This window comes from Thalassophryne amazonica, chromosome 4 (genome assembly GCF_902500255.1).
Source record: "Thalassophryne amazonica chromosome 4, fThaAma1.1, whole genome shotgun sequence".
Lineage (NCBI taxonomy): Eukaryota > Metazoa > Chordata > Actinopteri > Batrachoidiformes > Batrachoididae > Thalassophryne > Thalassophryne amazonica.
In genome coordinates, this window is record NC_047106.1 from 83,343,353 (window position 1) to 83,370,214 (window position 26,862).

At 46.2% G+C, this 26,862-nt stretch overlaps 1 protein-coding gene across 1 annotated transcript in view; it reads left to right on the plus strand.

Moving 5' to 3' along the window:
* The window catches only part of mmp28 (matrix metallopeptidase 28), a 177,117-nt gene that overhangs the window by 148,985 nt on the left and 1,270 nt on the right, over nucleotides 1-26,862 (plus strand). The gene's annotated exons all lie outside the window — the stretch shown is intronic.

Consider the following 26,862-nt stretch of genomic DNA (forward strand, 5'->3'; position numbering starts at 1 on the left):
GCTGGAGGTTTTTCCTGTTAAAAGGGAGTTTTCTTTCCCACTGTCGCCAAGTGCTTGATCATAGGGGGTCATTTTGACCATTGAGGTTTTTCTGTAATTATTGTATGGCTTTTGCCTTACAATATAAAGCGCCTTGGGGCGACTGTTTGTTGTGATTTGGCGCTAATAAATAAAATTGATTTGATTTGAGTATTTCAGTCACTGGCTGTCTTCCTTCAGGTTGCAGGTCCATTGCATGAAGTCTTTTAATCTGACTTGTGCCGTCCATTTCATTGGATCAAACATCACCGCCTGCCGAAAACTGTTGTCCACAGAAGATGCATTTCTCAAAAATTGAGTCACCATGCAAGAAGACTAGTGAGAGAAGCCATCAAGACACCTATGACAGGTGCTTTGAAAGAGTTATAGGCTCCTGTGGAGAAACTGCATGGCACAACTTTTGTCTATTGCATCACCAGTTATACAGTTTCATGGTGGACTGGCAAAGAGAAGAATTTTCTTAAAAGAAGCCATGAAACCAGATAGTTTGCCAGATTTGCCTAGATTTGCTATATTTTCATATATTAAAGTTCTTGTCTGTTCCACGAGAAGTATTTGTGCAGTGACCTTTTAGGGCCTTTCAGTTTAACTTATTTGATTTTTAAAACAGTGTAACAGTTTGCAAGATGTTTGTAAGATAATTTATGCACAGCACTGACTCATTTTAATGCTGCTCTTCCATTAAGGATTTACAACACAAATTTTATTATTTACTTTGTCTTAGCTTTGTGTAGTGAAGGTAATAATACCCATGTAACATTTGTTTGCTAGCAATCTGTCTATCTGGCTGATTATCAGACTCATTTCTGAGATTTTTTTTTAAAATCATTTGGACACATTTATTACTTTTGTACATTTGTCTGTTAGCTCCATTTCTCTTCTTGCCTGTCAAATAGTGGCACAAGAGGAAGAATGTAATTCAGTGAGAGACCTGACCGACTGAATGCAATGTTGATTAAGTGATGCCATAAGTTTGAAAATCGTCTTCTTGCTCTTTGTCTTCAGGTAAGCCATTGGGTGTTCAAGTGGTCAGGTTGTCTGGTCAGGTCTTATATGCTGCGCTGCAGGAGTGGGACATTAGTGAGACTCATGACGGCCATCAGAGCACAGACCAGCCTCTGTACTGCCAGGGTGCCTTCGATGCCATCACTGTGGGTGAGGCCCAAATGGTCCAACGAATACCGCCTTGCTTCATCTACCACAGCTGTTATTTAACGTTGATACACAACAGTGCACAAATTTGTGGGCTGAAGCCAAAACATCAGTCTGACACACTGAATGTATCAAAATAATTTAATAATCTCACTAGCTCTCTGTTTTTTAAAGAAAAAGTTCACTTTTACCCAAGGCCAAAATATAGCCATTGTGTATTGCGAAGACTTCACATCTGTCCGTTTGTGCTCAGCATAAGTCCAGTCCTATGACTGCCATGGTCTTCAAATTCACAGGGAGCATTCTTGGGACACAGACCTTGAATAAGTTAAAAGATGGCTAACCTTGACCTATTTTAAGGGGTCAAAAGGTCACCTGCTCTGTTTCCTATTTTTAATGCTCATACGGTCAAAGCTATTTTAGTATTGCATTATGTTTACTACTGTAGACATATTAAATCATTGGGCCTCATTCAAGAATCACAAACAGATTTATTCTCAAGTGGTTTGCATCAGGGCCCGGTTTCATCTAATCTTGTTTAACTGACTAAACTCACTTAGTTGACTAATCTTTTGACGTTAGTCGTTGCACAAAGTGCTTAGTCGACTAAAGGTTTATGTTACCCGACTAAAGTTTTTAGCCGGTACAGAGGAGGCTAACCTTATTTCAGTCGACAAAACTTCAGTGTCTTACCTCAAAAATGGCAGCTATCATTTACTACCAATTGATGGAGCAGGAAGGAAGGAGAGCCTTGCAGCGGGAGCGGGTGTTCCGGGACTGGAATAACCCATTGGAGATGTTTACAGATGCCAAGGCTGGGTGCAGCAGACTCAGTCATGTTTGTAGCAGATGACCAACCTGGAAGTAAACAAAACTCTTGATAATTGGATGCATTTCTTAGCAACGGCACTGGCAAGGCCGCTGATGCCTGTAAAAATTGTCAACTAATGTTAAAGAGCTAATCTACAAGTTTAGCGATTGCTGTGACAGCTAATGTTGGGTGACTAACTATAGTCGACAAAGTAAGTTTAGTAGACTAAAAGATTAGTCTGCTTTATGAAACCGGACCCTGTTGTTGTGTCAGGAAGGGCATCCGGTGTCAAAGTTGCGCCCAGGGCCGCTGCTAAGGTTTTGGAGGCCCTAAGCATAACTGGTCAGGGAGGCCCCCCACCCCCATACAAGAGAACCCCCCCCATCCCCATCCCCATACAAGAGAACCCCCCCCACCCCCACATAAAACACTTAATTATATTATGTTATCTAGTATCCGGTGTATTCCATAATGATAGGAAAACTACATGAAACCATTATATTAAATTATGGACACATAGAAAAATACCTAAATATTAAAATGCTCAATACTACACATCAAGCAAAACAGTGGTGGCATTGTGAAACCATACACAACCACAACAAATGCCTAAAGTTTACCAGCAGGTGTCACCCTTTCCTTACCTAAGGGGGAATGAAGCACTCTACAGTACCCCACCAACTAAACTGCATTTCTTTTCCAGCATTCTGCTGACTGCACGCAAGCATGCATGTCTATTTTAAGCAGTAGAGTACGTAATTTACATACATATGCCTTAAATAAACGTTCTGAAATTCTCACTATTCTTGGTATCTTTATCAGCCTGTCACAATTATAGTTGCTATCTGATCATGTTGTCAGGCAGAATATATTTGGACCTAAGTAGTGCACTGACGGCTAACTAGGACTTTGTGACTTATAAGGCACTCAAAATCTTCAAACTACACTGCCCAACTATTTGCAAACGTGCCACATGTCTTGTAATATCCAGATTAGTTTAGCGTTTAAAAGCTACATCAAATCAGCAAAGCCAACGCAACCTAGCTTAAGCAGCACGACTGAACATTAGTAATCAAAACAATTTAAACCTTTAACACGTACTTACCAGCAAGGGATGCACGGGCATCATCTTTTTGTTTCTTTTTCCTCCGTTTATCAGCTCCAGACTCCTGCTGTCGCTTCATTGTTTAATTGTGGCATAGTGGCAGCTTGTCGTCTCGTGTCAGAATCGAATGTGGGCTAGCAGTGCTACTTCAGTTAGGCGCAGGGTTGCCAGATTGGGTGTTTTCCCATCCAATTGGTTTGTTTAGGGTAAAAATATGGCACTGGTCCTGGACAAGTTTTTTTGTATAGAATTGCCACACACATTTTAAAAATCAGTTCAAATTGCGCAGGATTTAGTGCCTCCTTGCATTTTGAGCATTTATTGGACTGGAAATCGTCACATCTGGCAACCCTGGTTAGGCGACACAGCGAACAGAGAAAGACGCAAACAGGGCTGTACCATTTCAGGGAATCGGGGCGGAGGTGGATGAGGGGCTTTATATTAGGCAAAAAAAACCTGTTAATTTGCCCCAATTAAGTAATGGGGTAGGGGCCTACACAATGTTTAAAGACAAAAACGATGGGCCTATTCATAAATAATTCATATTGATTTTGAAATGTAATAATGTAATAATTTCAACATATTTTTCAGTCAATTGGAGGCCCTGCAAACTAGTGCAACATGGTTGGTGCCCCATGCAGGCTACGTAGTCTGCTTATGCCGAAGGCGCGCTGGTTGCGCCACATCAACATTTAGATCCATATGACTGTTCCGCTGTGGTGACCTCGAGTGAAAACAGAGAAGCTGACTGACTGGCTTTAGCAGCCTAAAAAATAATAAAAAAAGATATTTCACTGTTTATGTCTCATTACAGCCACCACACATTATAAAATAAACAAATAAGTGTTACCTCCTCACACCTGCTCTATGATGAAACAGCTGTTATTTTGTAACCACTGTGACATCACACTGACCCATAATAAGAGTAATATGTTGTTAATAAAGGTCCTGTCAACTCTATGTTCTGCAGGTTATGTTGAAACTATGAGACTTGATACAATTCATTTATGTTGTGAATTGCTTTACTGTTTTGTCTGGATCTAGACCAGAATCAGACGGTGATGGTGGTTTCGAGGCAGTGTGTACTGGGCGGTACGGGCTGAGGGGACAGTGAGTGGCCCGCTGCCTCTACGTCAGCGTTGGCCACGCCTCCCTCTAGCCATCGAAGCTGCTGCCTTCTCACCGCTGGACTCCAGGTGGTACTTTTTTAAAGGTACTGCTTCACTCAGCTCATCAATGTGACTCATGTTCAACTCTCTCCTGCACCTATCTGTTAACAGAATAAAAAATACTGTATGGTAATTTTACAAAAGGAAACTGGGTTTTGTGTCTTATATTCTGAACCAGACACACGAACTTGTGTTATGTGGCTTCACTTACCCAACTAGGAGACACTCCAAGAGCACAGACCTCCGCCAAAGGTGTTTTTTCTCTGATATTTGACTGTTGTCCGCTTTATTTCCGCACTAATACCCCCGTCACACATAGCCAGAATGACGCTGAATGGCGTTAGAAGGATGAATCGGCCCACATCCAAAAAGTGTTGGGTTTGGAGTTCCAAAACGTCTGACAGCAGTCTGCAAAAGTCCACACAGTTTGGTCCAGCTGCCCCGAGTGTGTTGCATATGTTCAAACACTCCGGGCGCCATCGAGGGTGGGACACCTATCTGACGGCAGTCTGAGCGTCATCTGACTGCAATTACATATTCTGAAGGCGGCATAAACAGGATCCAAATGATTTGAACACGTATGTGGGAACCTTGAGATGGATCGGGCATGGCAAAGCCTGCCAGTATGACCTACACATGAACATGGGCGGCATAAATAATGTGAAATATTGTGCCCTGGTGGGGAAAGTGTAGTGACACGGACCCACAACAGGGGGCGTAAATGAACGGACAATGAAAGAGTCGAATATGAAACACTTTACTGTTGTGAAATGAGCACAACCACAATACAGAGGACTACAGAATTTTGCAACAGTAATCCACAAAGATGATGTGTGAGCAGGCTCGAGGATAGAAGACGTCTGTCCTGAGAAGAAGCGGAACCACACGATTTCCTCCGCCACCGAACCGGGAGAATACTGGAGCCGCAAAGTCCCGAGTCCCAGGCGGCCACCGTCTCCGAGTGTCGGATCTGGTACTGCTGGCGAGGAGCAGAAACAATAAGATGTGGGTGTGTGTACACCCAGTAACAACAATGGTGGAAATTCCACCTCCACCTCAATCACACACTCGTGCAGCTCCTGTTTAACACTTATCTGGTTGGGGTGTGAGACGAAGCCGTCGCTAATCACACCAAATGCCAATCCAGCAGATAAGGAAACACCACAGGAAAACGGCTGCAAAAAGAGTTCAGATTATTTGTCAGAGTTGGACTACAGCTGAGAAGTTACCTTAACAGGTCGAAGGTATCTCGGCAATGAGGTGGAGAGACTGACGTCCGGGTTTTATGGAGTAGTATGATGAAGTGAAGATGGGTGACAGCTGTCATGAGATAATGAGTGACAGCTGTCACCCCCGGCTGTGTCCGTGGCGGCAGCGCCCTCTCGTGCCTGAAGCCCACACTTCAGGCAGGGTGCCCTCTGGTGGTGGGCCAGCAGTACCTCCTCTTCTGGCGGCCCACACAACAGGGACCCCCCCCCTCAACGGGCACCTCCTGGCGCCCGACCGGGTTTATCCGGGTGTCGGCGGTAGAAATCGGCCAGGAGGGCCGGGTCCAGGATGAAGCTCCTCTTCACCCAGGAGCGTTCCTCGGGTCCATACCCCTCCCAGTCCACCAAATACTGGAACCCCCGGCCCATTCGACGGACGTCCAGGAGCTGGCGCACTGTCCAAGCCGGCTCCCCGTCAATGATCCGGGCAGGAGGCGGCGCCGGACCGGGAGCACAGAGGGGTGAGGTGTGGTGTGGTTTCAGTCTGGGACACATGGAAAACAGGATGGATCCGCAGTGAAGCTGGGAGTTGGAGCTTCACTGCGGCAGGGCTGAGGATCTTGAGGATTTTGAATGGTCCAATGTACCTGTCCTTCAACTTAGGGGAGTCCACTTGGAGGGGGATGTCCTCGTTGATAACACACCTCCTGCCTGGGCTGGTATGCAGGGGCAGGGGACCGCCGGCGGTCTGCATGGGCCTCTAGCCCTCGTCCGGGCCTTCAACAAGGCAGAACGGGCGGTGCGCCACACCCGACGGCACCTCCGCAGGTGGGCCTGGACCGAGGGCACACCAACCTCTCCCTCTACCACGGGAAACAATGGGGGCTGGTACCCCAAACACACCTCAAACGGGGAGAGGCCGGTGGCAGAAGACACCTGGCTGTTATGTGCATACTCAATCCAGGCCAGATGGTTACTCCAGGCCGTCGGGTGCGCGGATGTCACACAGCGGAGGGTCTGTTCCAACTCTTGGTTGGCCCGTTCTGCCTGTCCGTTCGTCTGTGGGTGGTACCCAGACGAGAGACTCACGGTGGCCCCCAGTTCCCTGCAGAAACTCCTCCAGACTTGAGAGGAAAACTGGGGACCACGATCCGAGACAACGTCAGTAGGTATCCCATGCAGATGGACGACGTGGTGGACCAGGAGGTCTGCTGTCTCCTGGGCCGTTGGGAGCTTCAGGAGGGCCACGAAGTGGGCCGCCTTGGAAAATCGGTCCACTATCGTAAGGATGGTGGTGTTGCCCTGGGACGGCGGGAGGCCCGTGACGAAATCCAGGCCGATATGGGACCAGGGGCAATGAGGCACAGGAAGCGGCTGGAGAAGTCCTTGGGACCTTTGGTGGTCTGCCTTGCCCCTGGCACAGGTGGTGCAGGCCTGGATATACTCCCGGACGTCGGCCTCCATAGATGCCCACCAGAAGCGCTGCCGGACAACTGCCACGGTCCTTCGCACCCCTGGATGACAGGAGAGCTTGGAACCGTGACAGAAATGGCCTCTGGTGGGATGTAGAGTCGGTTCTTCGGACCAGTTCCGGGATCCGGGCTCCGTGCCAGGGCCTCCCGGACGGTCTTCTCCACGTCCCAGGTGAGGGTGGCCACGATAGTGGACTCCGGAATGATGGGCTCTGGTGGATCCAACAGCTCTGTTTTGACTTTGTCTTCATGTACCCGGGACAAGGCATCCGATCTCTGGTTCTTGGTCCCGGGGCGATAGGTGATCCGGAAGTCAAAACGTCTGAAGAACAGTGACCAGCTGGCTTGCCTGGGGTTCAGCCGCTTGGCGGTCCTGATATACTCCAGGTTCTGATGGTCAGTGAAAACCGTGAACGGCACAGACGCTCCCTCCAACAGGTGTCTCCACTCCTCAAGAGCCTCTTTCACCGCAAGGAGTTCTCGGTTGCCGACGTCATAGTTCCGTTCAGCCGGGGTCAACCTGCGAGAAAAGTAGGCACACAGGTGAAGAACCTTATCGGTCTCTCCGCTCTGGGATAGCACGGCTCCTATCCCTGAGTCAGAGGCGTCCACTTCAACCACAAACTGGCGGCTAGGGTCGGGCTGCACCAGAACTGGTGCAGTCGAGAACCGTCGTTTCAACTCCTTGAACGCGGCTTCGCACCAATCCGACCAGGTGAAGGGGACTTTTGGAGAGGTCAGGGCTATCAGGGGGCTAACTGACTGTAGCCCTTAATGAACCTCCTGTAGAAATTTGCAAAGCCGAGGAACTGTTGCAGCTTCCTATGGCTTGTTGGTTGGGGCCAATCTCTCACCGCCGCAACCTTGGCCGGATCAGGGGCGACGGAGTTGGAGGAGATGATAAACCCCAGGAAGGACAAAGAAGTGCGGTGGAACTCGCACTTCTCGCCCTTCACAAGCAGCCGGTTCTCCAACAACCGCTGCAGGACCTGACGTACATGCTGGACATGAGTCTCAGGGTCCAGAGAAAAGATGAGTATATCGTCCAGATATACGAAGACGAATCGGTGCAGGAAGTCCCACAAGATGTCATTAACCAAAGCTTGGAACGTCGCGGGGGCGTTAGTGAGGCCGAACGGCATGACCAGGTACTCAAAATGACCTAATGGGGTGTTAAATGCCGTCTTCCACTCGTCTCCCTTCCGGACCCGAACCAGGTGATACGCATTCCTAAGATCCAACTTCGTAAAAATTTTGGCTCCATGCAGGGGGTGAACACGGAATCTAACAAGAGCAACGGGTATCGATTGCGAACCGTAATCTCATTCAGCCCCCTGTAATCAATGCATGGACGGAGTCCGCCATCTTTCTTGCCCACAAAAAAGAAACCTGCACCCATCGGGGAGGTGGAATTCCGGATCAGCCCGGCAGCTAATGAGTCCCGGATGTAGGTCTCCATTGATTTGCGCTCAGGTCGTGAGAGGTTGTACAGCTTGCTGGACGGGAACTCCACGCCTGGAATCAAATCAATGGCACAATCGTACGGACGGTGCGGGGGAAGGGTGAGTGCCAGATCCTTGGTGAAGACATTAGCAAGATCGTGGTATTCAACCGGCACCGCCGTCAGATTGGGAGGGACTTTGACCTCCTCTTTAGCCTGTAAACCGGGAGGAACCGAGGAACCTAAACACCTCCGATGGCAGGTTTCGCTCCACTGAACCACCACCCCAGACGGCCAATCAATCCGGGGATTGTGTTTCAACATCCACGGGAAGCCCAAAATCACTCTGGAGGTAGGAGTCACAAAAAACTCGATCTCCTCCCGATGATTTCCAGACACCACCAGAGTTACTGGTTGTGTCTTGTGTGTGATTAAAGGGAGAAGGGTGCCATCTAGTGCCCGCACCTGCAATGGCGAAGGGAGCGCCACCAGAGGGAGCCCTACCTTCCTAGCCCATCTGCTGTCTAGCAGATTCCCTTCTGACCCCGTGTCCACCAGTGCTGGGGCTTGAAGGGTTAAATCCCCGCTCAGGATTGTAACTGGGAGTCATGTGGAAATATGTGTGTGTCCCACGTGAATGTCTTGGCCCACCCTAAGCCCAGTTTCTAGGGGCAGGCGTTGGTGTTTAAACCGCTTGGGGCAGTCTCTCTGCTGGTGCTCACTCGAGCCGCAGAGAAAGCACTCCCCACGGGCCAGCCTCCTCTGTCTATAAAATGTGGCCCTGCTCGTGTCCATAGCTTCGTCAGCAGGGGGAGCTGTAGCCACATGGAGCATTGAGGCTGTGGAGCGTGGGGAGGGCGGTACCTTTTCGGACCCGGAAGGGAGAGGGACGGCGTGTTCCCGGCCACGTCCTTCGTCTCGCTCCCGACGGCGTTCCTCCAACCAATTGTCTAACCGTATAACGAGATCAACAAGCCCATCTAAATCCTGCGGTTCTTCCTTCGCTACTAGGTGCTCCTTCAGGACCGACGACAGTCCGTTTATGAAGGCGGCGCGGAGCGCAACGTCATTCCAGCTGGACCTCGCAGCCGCGATGCGGAAGTCGACTGCATACTTGGCTGCGCTCCGGCGCCCCTGTCTCTTTGACAGCAGCACTGTTGAAGCGGTCTCTCCTCTGTTAGGGTGATCAAAAACCATTCTGAACTCCCTCACAAACCCAGTATAAGTGGTAAGGAGCCGTGAATTTTGCTCCCAAAGCGCTGTAGCCCAAGCGCGTGCCTCACCATGAAGCAAGTTAATTACATAAGCCACCTTACTGGCGTCAGACGCATACATGACGGGACGCTGTGCAAAGACGAGCGAACACTGCATAAGAAAGTCCGCACACGTCTCCACACAACCTCCGTACGGCTCTGGGGGACTTATGTATGCTTCAGGGGATGGTGGGGGGGGGGGTCGTTGAACGACCAGTGGAACGTCTATATTCTGCACTGGGTCGGCAGGAGGAGGAGCTGCAGCAGCGCCCTGAGCGCGCGCTTCCACCCATGCAGTGAGAGCCTCCATCCTGCGATTAAGGATGACGTTTTGCTCGGTCATCAGATCCAACCGAGCGGTAAAGGCGGTGAGGATTTGCTGCAACTCCTCCTCCTGCAGATGCCTGTGCACCCTGCTCTTCCATTGGCTGTTCAACAGATGGGTGACGCCCCTCGGGATCCATGACGCTGGCCGAGATATCCTGTTGGGAAAGTGTAGTGACACGGACCCACAACAGGGGGCGTAAATGAACGGACAATGAAAGAGTCGAATATGAACACTTTACTGTTGTGAAATGAGCACAACCACAATACAGAGGACTACAGAATTTTGCAAACAGTCAATCCACAAAGATGACGTGTGGGCAGGCTCAAGGATAGAAGACGTCTGTCCTGAGAAGAACCGGAACCACACGATTTCCTCCGCCACCGAACCGGGAGAATACTGGAGCCGCCAAGTCCCGAGTCCCCAGATGGCCACCGTCTCCGAGTGTCAGATCTGGTACTGCTGGCGAGGAGCAGAAACAATAAATAGATGTGGGTGTGTGTACACCCAGTAACAACAATGGTGGAAATTCCACCTCCACCTCAAATCACACACTCGTGCAGCTCCTGTTTAATCACTTATCTGGTTGGGGTGTGAGGCGAAGCCGTCGCTAATCACACCAAACGCCAATCCAGCAGATAAGGAAACACCACAGGAAAACGGCTGCAAAAAGAGCTCAGATTATTTGTCAGAGTTGACTACAGCTGAGAAGTTACCTTAACAGGTCGAAGGTATCTCTGCAACGAGGTGGAGATGACGTCCGGGTTTTATGGAGTAGTATGATGAAGTGAAGATGGGTGACAGCTGTCATGAGATAATGAGTGACAGCTGTCACCCCCAGCTGTGTCCGTGGCGGCAGCGCCCTCTCGTGCCTGAAGCCCGCACTTCAGGCAGGGCGCCCTCTGGTGGTGGGCCAGCAGTACCTCCTCTTCTGGCGGCCCACACCACAGTGCCCATCAGATCTGCGACAGCACGGCGGCTGGCGGGCAGGTGGGCACGCTTTCACACATCACATCAGAGACGCAGAGACGTTTGCCATCCAGACATTTTAGACTAGTCGGATTTTGGAGAATTCTAACACCACATGGCATGGCATGTTAAAAGTCAGCATACAGACTTTCTTACACAATTTGGGTGTGCTGAATCCATTTCTGGTGTATGCCAAGCTGTATTTTGCACCCAAGAGCCTCAAAATGCAAAAATTCAAACTGGCCGCCACTAAAAGCTAAAACCTCACTGCATGGGCAAATATTTGAATATTTGAGCCCTTTAAAGTTCTGCAAATGGGTTTTTACACATGGCCTTTTTATTTTAAAGATGTTGTATTCTTCTGTAGTAAACTCAAATTTGCATAAATCAATAAATGGCAATATTGCGGTAATTACTTTTACCCTTTGCTAATAATGTGACAGGGAGATTACATATTGATGGATAAATAACACGTCTCAACAAAAGGTGTGTACTGATCCTTTGCAGAACCTTTGCATAAATGTGTAATGCCTTTCTAAGAATTATGCACAATAAATTAATGTCTGACTATTGTAATTATGCTTTCATAGGAATATGCACATTCTATCATGTATGACTGTGTTTTTGAAGTATTATTTAGAAAAAAATACAATATAGTTATAAAACAGTTTCTTTATTCCAAAGTCAACAAAACACTGATTTTTAAAAATAAAATGGATCACAGGAAAACAGCAACTTAATACATAATAATATATGAACAAAATTTCTATGTGTAACACTACTGTTATATCTGTACCTCAAGAGTTACTAATGCAATTGCAATAAATTATATACATACTAAGCTTGACATTTAAAGCCTTTGTTTTGCTTTTGAATTCACAAGATCAATATTATGTTAGTCAGTATAATGTGGCACATCTCAGCTTAACTTATATCTGTCCTAACAAGATTATCTCTACCAAATGTAAATGACAGGACTTAGTATACACTTATATAAACAAAATACATACTCTGCAGTAAATGATTAACAGAAAAAGATTTCTCTTCACATTTTCATAGCTGACAATGTGTCCAGCATTGTGAAACAATTGTACCAGAACCTTGGACCAGGTTGCTTGGTGCAGTGTACTAGCCAGCCCCACATGTTTAGGAGTCCAGTGCTTTCCTCCTGTGATGTTATACACCAGGTCTTGAGCTATGCTGAGAATTATCCTTTGCAATCTGATGTCCTTTTGTAGTATTTCAGTGTCTTCTTCTGAGTCTTCTTCCAATATTTCCTGTCCACCGAACATAAGACGTAGGAACACGAAAAGACTTTCGGGTACACTGTCTATCATTTCATCTTCACTGATGACAGCCCCTTTGTACGCTGGCTGTGCCATAATGTCAGACCTCAGCTTTAAAGCTACGTGCACCATTTCTGGAAAACCATCATTGGTAGGCTGATAGGTGCACATTAGTGTGTCATCATCAATCTGTTCTTGAGACACAAGGTTGTATACTGGCAAATGTTCAAACTTGACAGGTACAAGCAGAGTTTGTTTCTTCATGATACTAATGCAATGGCAAATTATACAGTTTTTAAGATCTACTGGTCTCTCTCTTTTGAGGCTGTAGGCTGTCTCCATATTTCATTATGACATGATCCTGCAAAAAAGAATTGTTTATTAGACAATATAAAGCACTGCACAGACAGTTTGATGTTGCATAAATACAAGATGACCATCTATAATACACAAATTTGACAATATCTTGATATAAATGTTATAAAATGTCCATCAGCAGTGGTCATGATAGTCAGTCTACGATCATATCGGTTGCTGACTTTCTGTTGTGTGGGCCGCTGAAGAGGAGGTACTGCTGGCCCACCACCACTAGAGGGCGCCCTGCCTGGAGTGCGGGCTCCAGGCACCGGAGGGCGCTGCCGCCTTACGGGAGCAGCCAGGACGACAGCTGTCATCCATCACTGGAGACAGCTGATCCCAATCAATACGGAGGTATATCAGCAGGACGGCATCTCCACCTCATTTGCCGAGATATCGCCTGACCAAAGAGGTAACAATCTCTGCCCATACATATAACTAACCATTGTTGTATTTCTTGTGGAGCATTTGTAGGACAGCTGACTACTGAACAACTTTTGGATAAGTACTCACCTTCCTACACTCCTGTATCATTGTTAACGAGAGGTGGAGGTGGACTCTCCACCCTCCGTGTTACTGGGTGCAGCCGCATCCACACCTGACTGTTTTTGTTCCTTGCCAGCAGTACCGGATCCGACGAGCGGAGGCAGTGGCCACCTGGGGATTCGGGACTTGGCGGCTCCAGTATTCCCGGGGTTCGGTGGCAGAGGAAATCGGGTTGGTTCCGGTTCGACTTGGACAGACGTCTCCTATCGTCGAGCCTGCCCACACGACACCGTTGTTATTGGACTCAGTCTCAATATTGTAATCGGCTGTGTTGTTGTGCCTGTTTTCACAACAGTAAAAACAGTGTTATTTGATTCCTCCATTGTCCGTTCATTTGCACCCCCTGTTGTGGGTCCGTGTTCCTACACTTTCACAACAGGATATCTCGGCCAGCGTCATGGATCCCGAGGGGCGTCAACCGGCTGTTGAACGGCCAATGGAAGAACAGGACGCGCAGGCGTCCTCGGGAGGGGTGATCGGTGAGTTGCAGCGGATCCTCACCGCTTTCACGACTCGGATGGATTTAATGACCGAGCAGAATGTCCTCCTGAACCGCAGGGTGGAGGCTCTCGCCGCACAAGTGGAAGTGCGCCCCCCGGGCGCCGCTGCGGCTCTCCCTCCCGTCGACCCTGTGCATAACAGCGATGTTCCACTGGTCGTTCAACGACCCCACCCACCTTCCCCTGAAGCTTACATAAGCCCCCCAGAACCGTACGGAGGCTGTGTGGAGACGTGCGCTGATTTTCTTATGCAGTGCTCGCTCGTCTTCGCACAGCGTCCCGTCATGTACGCGACTGATGCTAGCAAAGTAGCTTATGTAATAAACCTACTTTGCGGTGAGGCACGCGCTTGGGCTACAGCGCTCTGGGAGCAGAATTCACGGCTCCTTCTGACATATGATGGGTTTGTAAGGGAGCTCAGAACCGTGTTCGATCACCCTAATAGAGGAGAAACCGCTTCAACCGTGCTACTGTCAATGAGACAGGGGCGTCGGAGCGCAGCTGCCTATGCAGTCGACTTCCGCATTGCGGCTGCGAGGTCCGGCTGGAATAGCACTGCCCTCCGCGCCGCCTTTGTAAACGGACTGTCTTTGGTTCTTAAGGAGCACCTGGTGGCTAAGGACGAACCGCGGGATTTAGATGAGCTCATCAATCTTGTCATACGGTTAGACAACCGGTTAGAAGAACGTCGGCGGGAACGAGACGAAGGGCGTGGCCGGGCACGCGCCGTCCCTCTCCCTTCCGGTTCCGACCGCGCTCCGCCTTCCCCACGCTCCACGGCCCCTGCGCTCCGTGGGGCCACAGCTCCCCCTGCTGACGAAGCTATGGACACGAGTAGGGCAACATTTAGGGCACCAGATGCACAGAGGAGACGGGCCCACGAAGCTTGTTTTGTTTGTGGTGCAATAGAGCACCATATGAGAGACTGCCCCGAGCGGTTAAACTCCAACGCCCGCCCCCTAGAAACTGGGCTAGGGATGGGCCGAGACATTCACGTGGGACACACCCACATTGCCACACGACTCCCAGTTACGATCCTTTATGAGGACTCAACCCTGAAGGCCCCAGCACTGGTGGACACGGGCTCTGAGGGGAATCTGTTGGACAGCAGATGGGCCAGGGAGATAGGGCTCCCTCTGGTGGCGCTTACCTCGCCTGTACAGGTTCGGGCACTAGATGGCTCCCTACTCCCTCCGATCACGCATAAGACACCACCTGTAACTCTGGTGGTGTCAGGAAATCACCGGGAGGTGATCGAGTTTTTTGTGACTCAGGCCACCTCCCGTGTGGTTTTAGGATTTCCCTGGATGTTGAAGCACAATCCCCGGATCGATTGGCCGTCCGGGGTAGTGGTTCAGTGGAGCGAGACCTGCCATCGGGTGTGTCTAGGTTCCTCGGTTCCTCACGACTCCCAAGCTAAGGAGGAGGTCAGAGTCCCGCCCAATCTGGGGACGGTGCCGGTGGAGTACCACGACCTTGTCGACGTGTTCAGCAAGGATCTGGCTCTCACACTTCCCCCCCACCGTCCGTATGATTGTGCCATTGATTTGGTTCCGGGCAGTGAGTTCCCGTCCAGTAGGCTGTACAACCTCTCACGGCCTGAGCGCGAATCAATGGAGACCTACATCCGGGACTCATTAGCTGCCAGGTTGATCCGGAATTCCACCTCCCCGATGGGCGCAGGTTTCTTTTTTGTGGGTAAAAAAGACGGCGGACTTCGTCCATGCATTGATTATAGGGGGCTGAACGAAATCACAGTTCGCAACCGATACCCGTTGCCCCTGTTGGATTCGGTGTTCACACCCCTGCATGGAGCCCAAATCTTCACCAAGCTCGATCTTAGAAATGCGTACCATCTGGTTCGGATCCGGAAGGGAGACGAGTGGAAAACGGCATTTAACACCCCCTTAGGTCACTTTGAGTACCTGGTCATGCCGTTCGGCCTCACAAACGCCCCTGCGACGTTCCAAGCATTAGTTAATGATGTCTTGCGGGATTTCCTGCACCGGTTCGTCTTCGTATATCTAGACGATATACTCATCTTTTCTCCGGACCCTGAGACCCATGTTAAGCATGTACGTCAGGTCCTACAGCAGTTGTTGGAGAACCGGCTGTTTGTGAAGGGCGAGAAGTGTGAGTTCCACCGCACGTCTTTGTCCTTCCTGGGGTTCATCATCTCCTCCAACTCCGTCGCTCCTGATCCGGCCAAGGTTGCGGCGGTGAGAGACTGGCCCCAACCCACAAGCCGTAGGAAGTTGCAACAGTTCCTAGGCTTTGCTAATTTCTACAGGAGGTTCATTAAGGGCTACAGTCAGGTAGTTAGCCCCCTGACAGCCCTGACCTCACCAAAAGTCCCCTTCACCTGGTCGGATCGGTGCGATGCCGCATTCAAGGAGTTGAAACGGCGCTTCTCGTCTGCACCTGTTCTGGTGCAGCCCGATCCTAGTCGCCAGTTAGTGGTTGAAGTGGACGCTTCGGACTCAGGGATAGGAGCCGTGCTGTCCCAGAGCGGGAAGCCCGATAAGGTCCTTCACCCGTGTGCCTATTTTTCCCGCAGGTTGACCCCAGCCGAACGGAACTATGACGTCGGCAATCAAGAGCTCCTTGCGGTGAAAGAGGCTCTTGAGGAGTGGAGACATCTGTTGGAGGGAACGTCTGTGCCATTCACGGTTTTCACTGACCACCGGAACCTGGAGTATATCAGGACCGCCAAGCGGCTGAATCCCAGGCAAGCCCGCTGGTCACTGTTCTTCGGCCGTTTTGACTTCCGGATCACCTACTGTCCCGGGACCAAAAACCAAAGATCGGATGCTTTGTCCCGGGTACATGAAGATGAGGTCAAAACGGAGTCGTCGGATCCCCCGGATCCCATCATCCCGGAGTCCGCTATCGTGGCCGCCCTCACCTGGGACGTGGAGAAGACCGTCCGGGAGGCCCTGACACGAGACCCGGACCCCGGAACCGGACTGAAGAACAAACTCTACGTCCCACCAGAAGCCAGGGCTGCAGTTCTGGACTTCTGTCACGGTTCTAAGCTCTCCTGTCATCCTGGGGTGCGAAGAACCGTGGCAGTCGTCCGGCAGCGCTTCTGGTGGGCGTCCCTTGAGGCCGACGTCCGGGGTTACATCCAGGCCTGTACCACCTGCGCCAGGGGCAAGGCCGACCACCGCAAGACATGGGGATTGCTACAGCCGCTGCCCGTGCCTCATCGCCCCTGGTCTCACATTGGCCTGGATTTTGTCACGGGTCTCCCACCGTCCCAGGGAAACACCGTCATTCTCACGATAGTGGACCGATTCTCCAAGGCGGCCCACTTCGTGGCCCTCCCGAAGCTACCAACGGCCCAGGAGACAGCGGACCTCCTAGTCCACCACGTCGTCCGTCTGCATGGGATACCATCAGACATCGTCTCCGATCGCGGTCCCCAGTTCTCCTCGCATGTTTGGAGGAGCTTTTGCCGGGAACTGGGGGCCACGGTCAGTCTCTCGTCCGGGTATCACCCCCAGACCAACGGACAAGCAGAACGGGCCAACCAGGAGATGGAGCAGACCCTACGCTGTGTGACAGCCGCGCACCCGACGGCCTGGAGTACCCACCTGGCCTGGATCGAGTACGCCCACAACAGTCAAGTGTCGTCAGCCACCGGCCTCTCCCCTTTCGAGGTGTGCTTGGGGTATCAACCCCCGTTGTTTCCGGTGGTTGAGGGGGAGGTCGGTGTGCCCTCGGTCCAGGCCCACCTACGGAAGTGCCGTCGGGTGTGGCGTGCCGCCCGTTCTGCTTTGTTAAAGGCCCGGACGAGGGCGAAGAACCATGCAGACCGGCGGCGGGCCCCGGCTCCCACGTATCGTCCTGGGCAGGAAGTGTGGTTGTCCACCAAGGACATTCCCCTTCAAGTGGACTCCCCAAAACTGCAAGAACGATACATCGGCCCTTACAAGATACTCAAGGTCATCAATCCCGCCGCAGTGAGGCTCCAGCTTCCGGCCTCACTGCGGATTCATCCAGTATTCCACGTCTCCAGGATTAAACCCCATCACACCTCACCCCTCTGCACTCCGGGTCCGGCGCCACCTCCTGCCCGGATCATCGACGGAGAGCCGGCTTGGACCGTGCGCCGGCTCCTCGACGTCCGACGAATGGGCCGGGGTTTTCAGTATCTGGTGGACACATTTTCTAAAGTTCTCCCACTTAGAAATCATGGAGGGTCTGAAATTTTCGTCTTAGGTGCACTGTGGTCCACTGTGAGAGACATAATCTAAAAAAAAAAATCCAGAAATCACAATGTATGATTTTTTAATAATTTATTTGTATGTTATTGCTGCAAATAAATATTTGAACACCTGTGAAAATCAATGTTAATATTTGGTACAGTAGCCTTTGTTTTCAATTACAGAGGTCAAATGTTTCCTGTAGTTTTTCACCAGGTTTGCACACACTGCAGCAGGGATTTTGGTCCACTCCTCCATACAGATCTTCTCCAAATCTTTCAAGTTTGGAGTTTCAGCTCCCTCCAAAGATTTTCTATTGAGTTTAGGTCTGGAGACCGGCCAAGCCATTGCAGGACCTTGAAATGCTTCTTACGGAGCCCCTCCTTAGTTGCCCTGGCTGTGTTTGGGGTCATTGTCATGCTGGAAGACCCAGCCATGACCCATCTTCAATGCTCTTACTGAGGGAAGGAGGTTGTTTGCCAAAATCTTCGTCCTGTCCACTTTGCAGAAGAGCACCCCCCGAGTATGATGTTTCCACCCCCATGCTTCATGGTTGGGATGGTTTTCTTGGGGTTGTTCTCATCATCTATAGATGGTAACTGGAGTTAATACCAAAAAGCTCTATTCTGGTCTCATCTGACCACATGACCTTCTCCCATGCCTCCTCTGGATCATCCGGATGGTCACTGGTGAACTTCAAATGGGCCTGGACATGTGCTGGCTTGAGCAGGGGGACCTTGCTGCCCTGCAGGATTTTAAACCATGACAGCATCATGTGTTACTAATGTAATCTTTGTGACTGTGGTCCCAGCTCTCTTCAGCTCATTGACCAAGTCCTCCTGTGTAGTTCTGAGCTTTCTCAGAATCATCTTTACCCCACAAAGTCAGATCTTGCATGGAATCCCAGACCAAGGGAGACTGACAGTCATCTTGTGTTTCTTCCTCTTTCTAATAAATAATCATAACAGTTGTTGTCTTCTACCAAGCTGCTTGCCTGTTGTCCTGTAGTCCATCCCAGCCTTGTGCAGGTCTACAGTTTTGTCTCTGGTGTCCTTAGACAGCTCTTTGGTCTTGCTATGGTGAACAGGTGTCTTTTATAAAGGTAACAAGTTAAAACAGGTGCAATTAATACAGGTAAAGAGTGCAGAATAAGAGGGCTTCTTAAAGAAAAACAGGTCTGTGTGAGCCAGAATTCTTGCTGGTTGGTAGGGGGTCAAATACTTATTTGCAGCAGTAACATACAAATAAAGTATTAAAAAATTATACATTGTGATTTCCAGATTTTTTTTTTTTTTTAGATTATGTCTCTCACAGTGGACATGCACCTAAGATGAAAATTTCAGACCCCTCCATGATTTCTAAGTGGGAGAACTTGCAAAATCGCAGGGTGTTCAAATACTTATTTTCCTCATTGTGTATATATATATATATATATATATATACACACACAGTTTAATATATGTACATGGTGGTCACAAGCGGCATTTAAATTTTAAGTTTGGTTGGAGGGGATGGGGGGGGTACTTTTTACCCTGACTGAGGGTCAAAAGTCATAAATTCTGAATGGCTTTATATATACTTTTAAGAAAATGTTAGTAAAAATCATGTTGTTGTCATTAAAAGACTAGCAATATTACAGTGGAGAATGCAGCAAGGTAAATGACCACAATGGCAAGGCATACTTCAGATGTATATTTTAATACAAAAGGATGGCATGTATGGGTTCATTAGAGCTTTTAATCAGCTTGAATACAACTTACAAGGCTTCATTTATAAAAATGCATCGAGAATTATGATGACAGGAAAAAAACATCACAGTAAATGAACAGAATGGCATATTTTGCCCCAAATTTCCACACTTTACATAAAACATTTTTTTTCTACCCAGGCATGTATGGGTTCATTACAGAGGTGTCTAGTAACGAAGTACAAATACTTCGTTACTGTACTTAAGTACACTTTTTAGGTATCTATACTTTACTCCATTACTTATTTTTCTGCCTACTTCCGACTTCTACTTATTACATTTTCACACAAGTATCTGTACTTTCTATTCCTTACATTTTTAAAACAAACAGCCTCGTTACTCTTGGCTTCAGCGCGCACATCCACCGGAAGCTCGAGGCGTCAGTGCAGTTCCACCGGCGCGGCTTTACCGAGGTGCCAGCGTGGATTTATCTGACCATGGGTCCGAAGAAGGCACTGACGGCGGAGGAGGGAGACGATATCAAGAAGTCCCTGGACTTCTTGTCTGAGGAAATCTCTGTTGTTAAAATGCAGCATAAATCCATTATGGAGCTGGTGGAAGAAGTGAAGGCTCTCCGGATCCAGAATGCCGAGAAAGACCGGCATCTGGTGTACCTGGAGAACCGTGTTGCGGAGTTGGAACAGTACACAAGGATGAACGACGTTATTATTACAGGAATTCATATTAAACCTCGATCCTATGCACGGGCGGTGTCAGACAGCGGAGGGGAGGCCAACGAGCAGGAGGCCAGCTCAGTGGAACAACAGGTGGCTGACTTCCTGCAATCTAAAGGTATTCAAATGGACTGTAATAACATTGAAGCGTGCCACCCCCTGCCCAGGAGAGAGGATGGAGACAAGCGAGCAGTTATAATGAGGTTTGTCAACAGAAAACATAAAATGGCATTGTTAAAACAGGGACGGAAACTCAAAGGAACAAACGTATTCATCAATGAACATCTGACCAAAAGAAACGCAGACATCGCCAGGAAAGCTCGTTTCTTAAAAAAGCAGGGAAAAATTCAACAGACATGGACATCCAACTGCAAAACATTCATCAAACTGAACGGAACACCAGAACAAGCGAAGGTTATGGTAATCAGGAACATCAAGGAACTGGACAAATACGACCAATAAGGTATGAGGACACAAACACATCACAACACCATGACACAGACCAGAGGAACCTATTCATCTACTACATCATCTACATCTGGAGACAAGAAGGATATAACTCACAGGATTGCTGATCATGGAAAACTAGAACTGAGAACATTTAAATACACAGACCACAATGTACTGGACTTGGAGCACGATATAGACCCGGACAATAATTTCTTCTCAAATATTAATGACAGTTGTTGCTATTATACAGATGAACAGTTTAATCGGATCATTAAAACGGATAACAAATTATCAATAATCCATTTCAACAGCAGAAGTCTGTATGCAGACTTTAACAACATTAAAGAATATTTAAGTCAATTTAAAAAAAATTAACATAATTGCTATATCAGAAACATGGATCAATGAAGATAAAGGAATGGATTTTGAACCAGTCGAAGCAGTGGTTTGCAGATTGAAGCAATGCTTCAACCTATTGTTTCGTTTATTCTTTCTTTCTTTCGCTTAATTTTCCCCCGCTAAAACCCTAAAGAGCATACTTCTGTGAGTATTATTTACCTTTTCTATGTTAAACCGACCTGTTATGGTCTTCTGAAACAGTTGATGTATTTTATAACTTAAAAATGGGAGCGACGCTAACACGTTAGCATGTCTATGGCATTTTCAATGTTAAAAGTTAGCATGAAGCAGTTCCAGCTGTCCACGTTCGGGTGCATTTGTTTTCAAATTGTAATATTTCTTAAATTTATTTTTGTTTATATATTAATAATCTAATGATAATTATTATATACAATTTCAGAGAAAGAGACAAAAAGAACCTGAATAGAAACAACAGAAAATAAAATATAAAAGCAACTAACAATGAACATACATACATACATACAGAAATAAATGTTTCCTGTGAACACCTAGTGACTCTTACACCTCCATTTCATCCCTGTTTTATTTAAGTTTAATGACAGTTTGTTTCGGTCAAACCATATTGTCAATGTGTTAATTTCTTCAGTGATTTCCTCCAGAACTATCTGCCAAACTAGAAAACTGCTGCATCCTAGTAAGAGCAGAATACTACTGGAATGAATCTGAATAAGGAAAGTTTTTTTTTTCTCACTAAATGGATGCTGCACTCACTGCAGTTTATTGTCTGGAATAGTCCCAGATTGCATTTCAGAGCTTCTAGAATTGAAACATTTTCGTGCAGGTGGTGTTGGGGGGTAATTTTGGGTTTTGGGTCTTGGGCCACATGTAGAATGAATCAGTTTTTAAATTAAGCTTTCAATTCATATAGTGGCATCTACCTTTTTTTTTTTTTTTTTTTTTTTTAAGGTTACTTTATACTTTTATACTTTAAGTAGGTTTTGGAGCACATACTTTTTCACTTTTACTTGAGTAAAGAGGTCAAGTTGATACTTCAACTTTTACCAGAGTGTTTTTAAACTGCAGTATCTATACTTCTACTTAAGTAACAAATGTGTGTACTTTTGACACCACTGGTTCATTAGAAAGAGCAATTAAAGGGCTTTAACACAAGCCTACTTTTATTAAAATCTGTTAACAAATAGCGACAATAGAGAGAGAAAAGCAGCACAGTTTGTCATAATGGGCCTCATGTATCAACATTGCGTACGTCGATATTTGAGCGTATATGGGGTGTACGCCAAAATCGCTGCACTACTTGGCATTTATCAATGTTGGCGTACGCTGTGCTGAAAATATACACCAGATTGAGAGGTGGTGTAAATTATACACCAAAATGAACGAGCACTGGAATCCACATAAAAATGAAAATGATCAACATGATAAACAGTGCCATTATACAAATCAATGCATATGTTACATAAATAACACTTTCCTGATTATACTACATAATGATTAATACAAATTGTTGGTCTATTGAGCACGATCCGTGGCCACAGCACTGACCGCAAAGAAAGCGCTGCTCGCCTTTTTCTCCACAGCCTGGAGCCATAGCAGTGCTGAGCTTAACTTTATGTGGTGTGATCATTTTAGACAATGAAATTGATTATTACAACTGTAGTGTTGTCATTCCCTTCGCTTGTGCTGCAATCAGGTTTTGTCTTCTCCATTAATTTGTTACAATAAAATAAATAAAGAAATAAATTTTAAAAATAAAGAAATCTGAAAAATTAGGCGTGTCTTATTAATTGAGCTAGCAAATATCCACATGTCAAGAATTACTGACATGAAAAGAGAATACAGTGGTCCCTCACTATAACGCGGTTCACCTTTCGCGGCCTCGCAGTTTCGCGGATTTTTTTAGTCCAATTTTGCATGCTTTTTTTTTTTTTTTTTTGACAGTGCATTGTGTTCTGCGTGTCTGTTTATAAGAATCTTCTCGCCCAGAAGAAAAATGAGCGCCAACAACTACCCACAACTGTGTCCTTCACTCGGACAAAGACACCTGCAGCGAGGTTTGACTCAGAGGAAAAAGGAGCGGCGCCAGGACGAAGAGGCGCGATCAGAGGAACTGTGAAATACTGGTCAGTCACTATTAATAATTTCTTATGTGTCCAACCTCGTACGTTGATCGTTAGAAGTAAATTTGTTAGTTCTAAAAGCCATCATAATTATTTATAGGAAAACATTCTATTTTTATTTCTCAAACAAATGTTTGGGCCTGAAAACAGGTTGGTCTTATTTTTCTACAAAGGTTTGAACGTTGAGAGTGTTTACAGCTTTAAAACGTCTATAATTGTAAAAATAACGCTGACTACTTAACTCCCGCGATAAACGAGGGACCACTGTAACACTTTTTTGATTATACTACAAAACAATTGATACGACGGCCGCTTTTGACGCTCTATTGGCACGCCTCGTGATTGATGGAGTTCTTTTTCTTTGCCGTCTTCCTGGCTTCCATGTCGTAAAATGAGGGTGTGTCTGAAGCAGAGTCTGAATATTTAGGGGCGTGTTTATTATAATTACGATTGTTTTCACCCGCCGCATTTATCAAGGTCACGTCAGGCGTACGCCGGAAATGGGCAGGTGCGCACTGCTTGATACATGTCATGGCAACTTTGGTGTACTTCAAATTTACACCGTAAATTTACGCCACAAATGCGCCACATTGATACATGAGGCCCAATGTCCCCAATTTTTTGCATTTTACATAAGTTTTTTTTTTCACCCACACATTCATAGGTTCATTGGAAAGAGCTTTCAAAGGGCTTTAAAACAAGCCTACATTTATTAAAATCCATTAAGAAATAGTGATGCTAGTGCGAAAAAAGCGGTCAGTTTATTATTGATGATCGGCACATCTCCACCCTTAGTAAAGGCGCCTTCCTGTGTTTAGCGTGCACGTCCATTCCAGGTCTATATTTCCATGATTAGACACCTCATGAACTGCCGCTGACGTATCAGCGCAGCCACCATCTTGGATTGTGCCCTGTTGCGCCCCCAGTGCATTTATTTGTACTGAGGAGGGGGAATCCATAACTCCCCGAATTTTTACCTGATTTTCCCACTGTTTGTTAGAAACAGCAGAGAGTCAGTTACGATACAGAATGCTGTCACACATTAAAAATACGTATTTTCATGCTGAAAGACTTTGTTTTATGCTGTTTAACAAAGACATATGGTATGGCAAATAGATAAATGTATAAATTAATTTTATAATTTAGTAAAGAACGAAGTTTGGATTGTTCATTTGAATTTCTCTCTCTCTCTCTCTCTCACTCACACTCACACACACACACACACAGGGGACATCCCTTTAATTTTTAATTAACAAGTTTTGTTACAAAGATGAACATTTTTTCAAGGCCAGTCGAGTTACTCGACTAATCATTTCAGTCGTAAAATAAAGGTTGATTGATTGAAATTGACCAATTAGTGCGCCACACAGATTTGTGTCGTCTGCACCGTAACATCAAAATTGATCGAGCATCTGTGATATTCTTTAAATCAGAGGCAGAATATTTGCATAAGTGTGAAAATAACATACAGAATTAAGATTATTTTATTCTAGGCCATGTTTCCTGCCAATTTATTTCTGTGAATCAAATTTATTTGACTTTTTTGGAATCAAGTTACAATCTGCGGTGTCCCCGCCCATTCCATCACAGAAGCTGAAGGGTTTATTCATGCTCGTGCTCCCCAGAACTATTTACTGAAAAAAAAGTCTGAAGGACCTAAATGACATAGTGAGGAGCTTCCAGGCATGTGAGAGGCAAATAAAGAAAAATGCTTTCAAAGGCAAGGAGTTTGGTGGGGTGGGGGGGGGTGAAGCTGAAGTGTTTTAGTCATGCTCATGCTCCCCAGAACCAATTTACTGAAAAAAGTCTGCAGGACCTAAATGACATGGTCGTTAATGTCAGCAACATGAAACATATTATTTTCACGAATACTTTTTTTTTCCCAATTATTTTTATTGACGTTTTTCATATAACAGAATTTTAACAGAGGTACACTTCACTGGGGTGTAGGCAAAACATATTGCTGTCATGGTGTACATATATGCATGAGCGTACTCAATGCAATATACATATATGCAATTATAGAAAAATAAAATAACAAGAACAGATAACAGAACCAAAAAAAAAAGAAAAAAAAAGAGCTGCGAAAGTATAAATATGACATATAGTACAATGAAATGCTTGCGAGGACCATTAGGAGGAGGGCTGTCCAAATCCAAGGTGGTTTAATTAATTGATTTATAAATAGTGTTTAACTTTTTTCATTGTAGTTAATAAAAGGTTGCCAAATTGAGTAAAACAGCTGTTCTTTTTTCTCAGAGAGAATTTTAGTTTTTCCAATTGCAAGTATTGCATAATTTCTCTTAAAAGGTTTTGATGAGTAAGAGGGTTCTTATTTTTCCATCCATAAGCAAAATTAGGCATCTTGCCAGAAGTAGCACAAAACATAGCACATTGGTTTGAAAATTATTTAGGCTTACCCCGGTAGGAACAACACCAAATAATGACATTATTGGATCCATAGGGAGTTTCTTTTTGAAAATTTCAAAGTGTCAATAGTTTTTGTCCAGTATGGGTTGATGATAGGACAGTTCCAAAATGTATGTGACAGTGAAGCTGGAGAGAACCCACAACGTTCACAGGCAGCATTTACTCCTGGAAACATCTTGGTCAGTTTTTGTTTAGACAAGTGTAAGCGATGAAGTATTTTGAACTGTAGTAGTCCATGTCTCACACAAACTGAGGAAGAATGAACTCATTCCTGGGCTTCAGTCCATTGGTCTTCTGTGATGTTTATTCCCAAGTCTTTGCTCCAAGCATCCTTTATGTGATCAAGTGATGCACATTCAAACTGTGAAAGGTTGTTGTATACCTTAGTAATCGATCCCTTTTTTAGTGGGTTGTTTAAAAGTATATTATTCAAGGGATATTCGGAGGGTTGATTGGGAAAAGTGGGAAAATTTGTCTTTGTGAAGCTACAAATCTGCAGATATTTAACAAAGTCTCTATTATCAATGTTAAATTTATGCTTTAGCTGTTCATGTTGAGAAAATATTATCAGTGAAAAGATCTTTAATGGAGTGCACTCCTTTGCGGTCCCATAATTGAAACATTTTGCCTGTGAGAAGTTTGTGTGCATGGTTATCAGTTAATGGTGTTAGAATTGAGCATTGGTTCCAGTGAAAATGTTTTCTATTTTCACGAATACTTTTAATAAAGGCTGAAGCCTACAACAGTTTATCATTAACAAATTGTCAGTCTATTTAAATTCCACTTCACATATTGTAAATAAGATGCTCCTATTATTTAATTCCAATCATGTATATATATATATATATATATATATATATATATATATATATATATATATATATATATATATATATATATATATATAAAATGATATTTTATTGTATTGTTACAAGTATTATTATTATTGCTTATCCTTGCACACGCTGTTTGATGAACATTTTCCTCCACTTGCACCCATCTTGTGTGTTTTTTTTAAGAGCTGACGTAGCATGTGAATTTCTCCACTGTGAGAGCAATAAAGTCTTATCTTATTTAAAATACCTTCATCTTGAGACATTCATACACTCAAGCAATTTTGAACTATGTGTATCACATACAATCGACATGATATATTTACATCAACCTACGTCGATGTTCAGTCCAAGGCTTTGCCTTAGTTATATTATTAATGGTAGTGTGT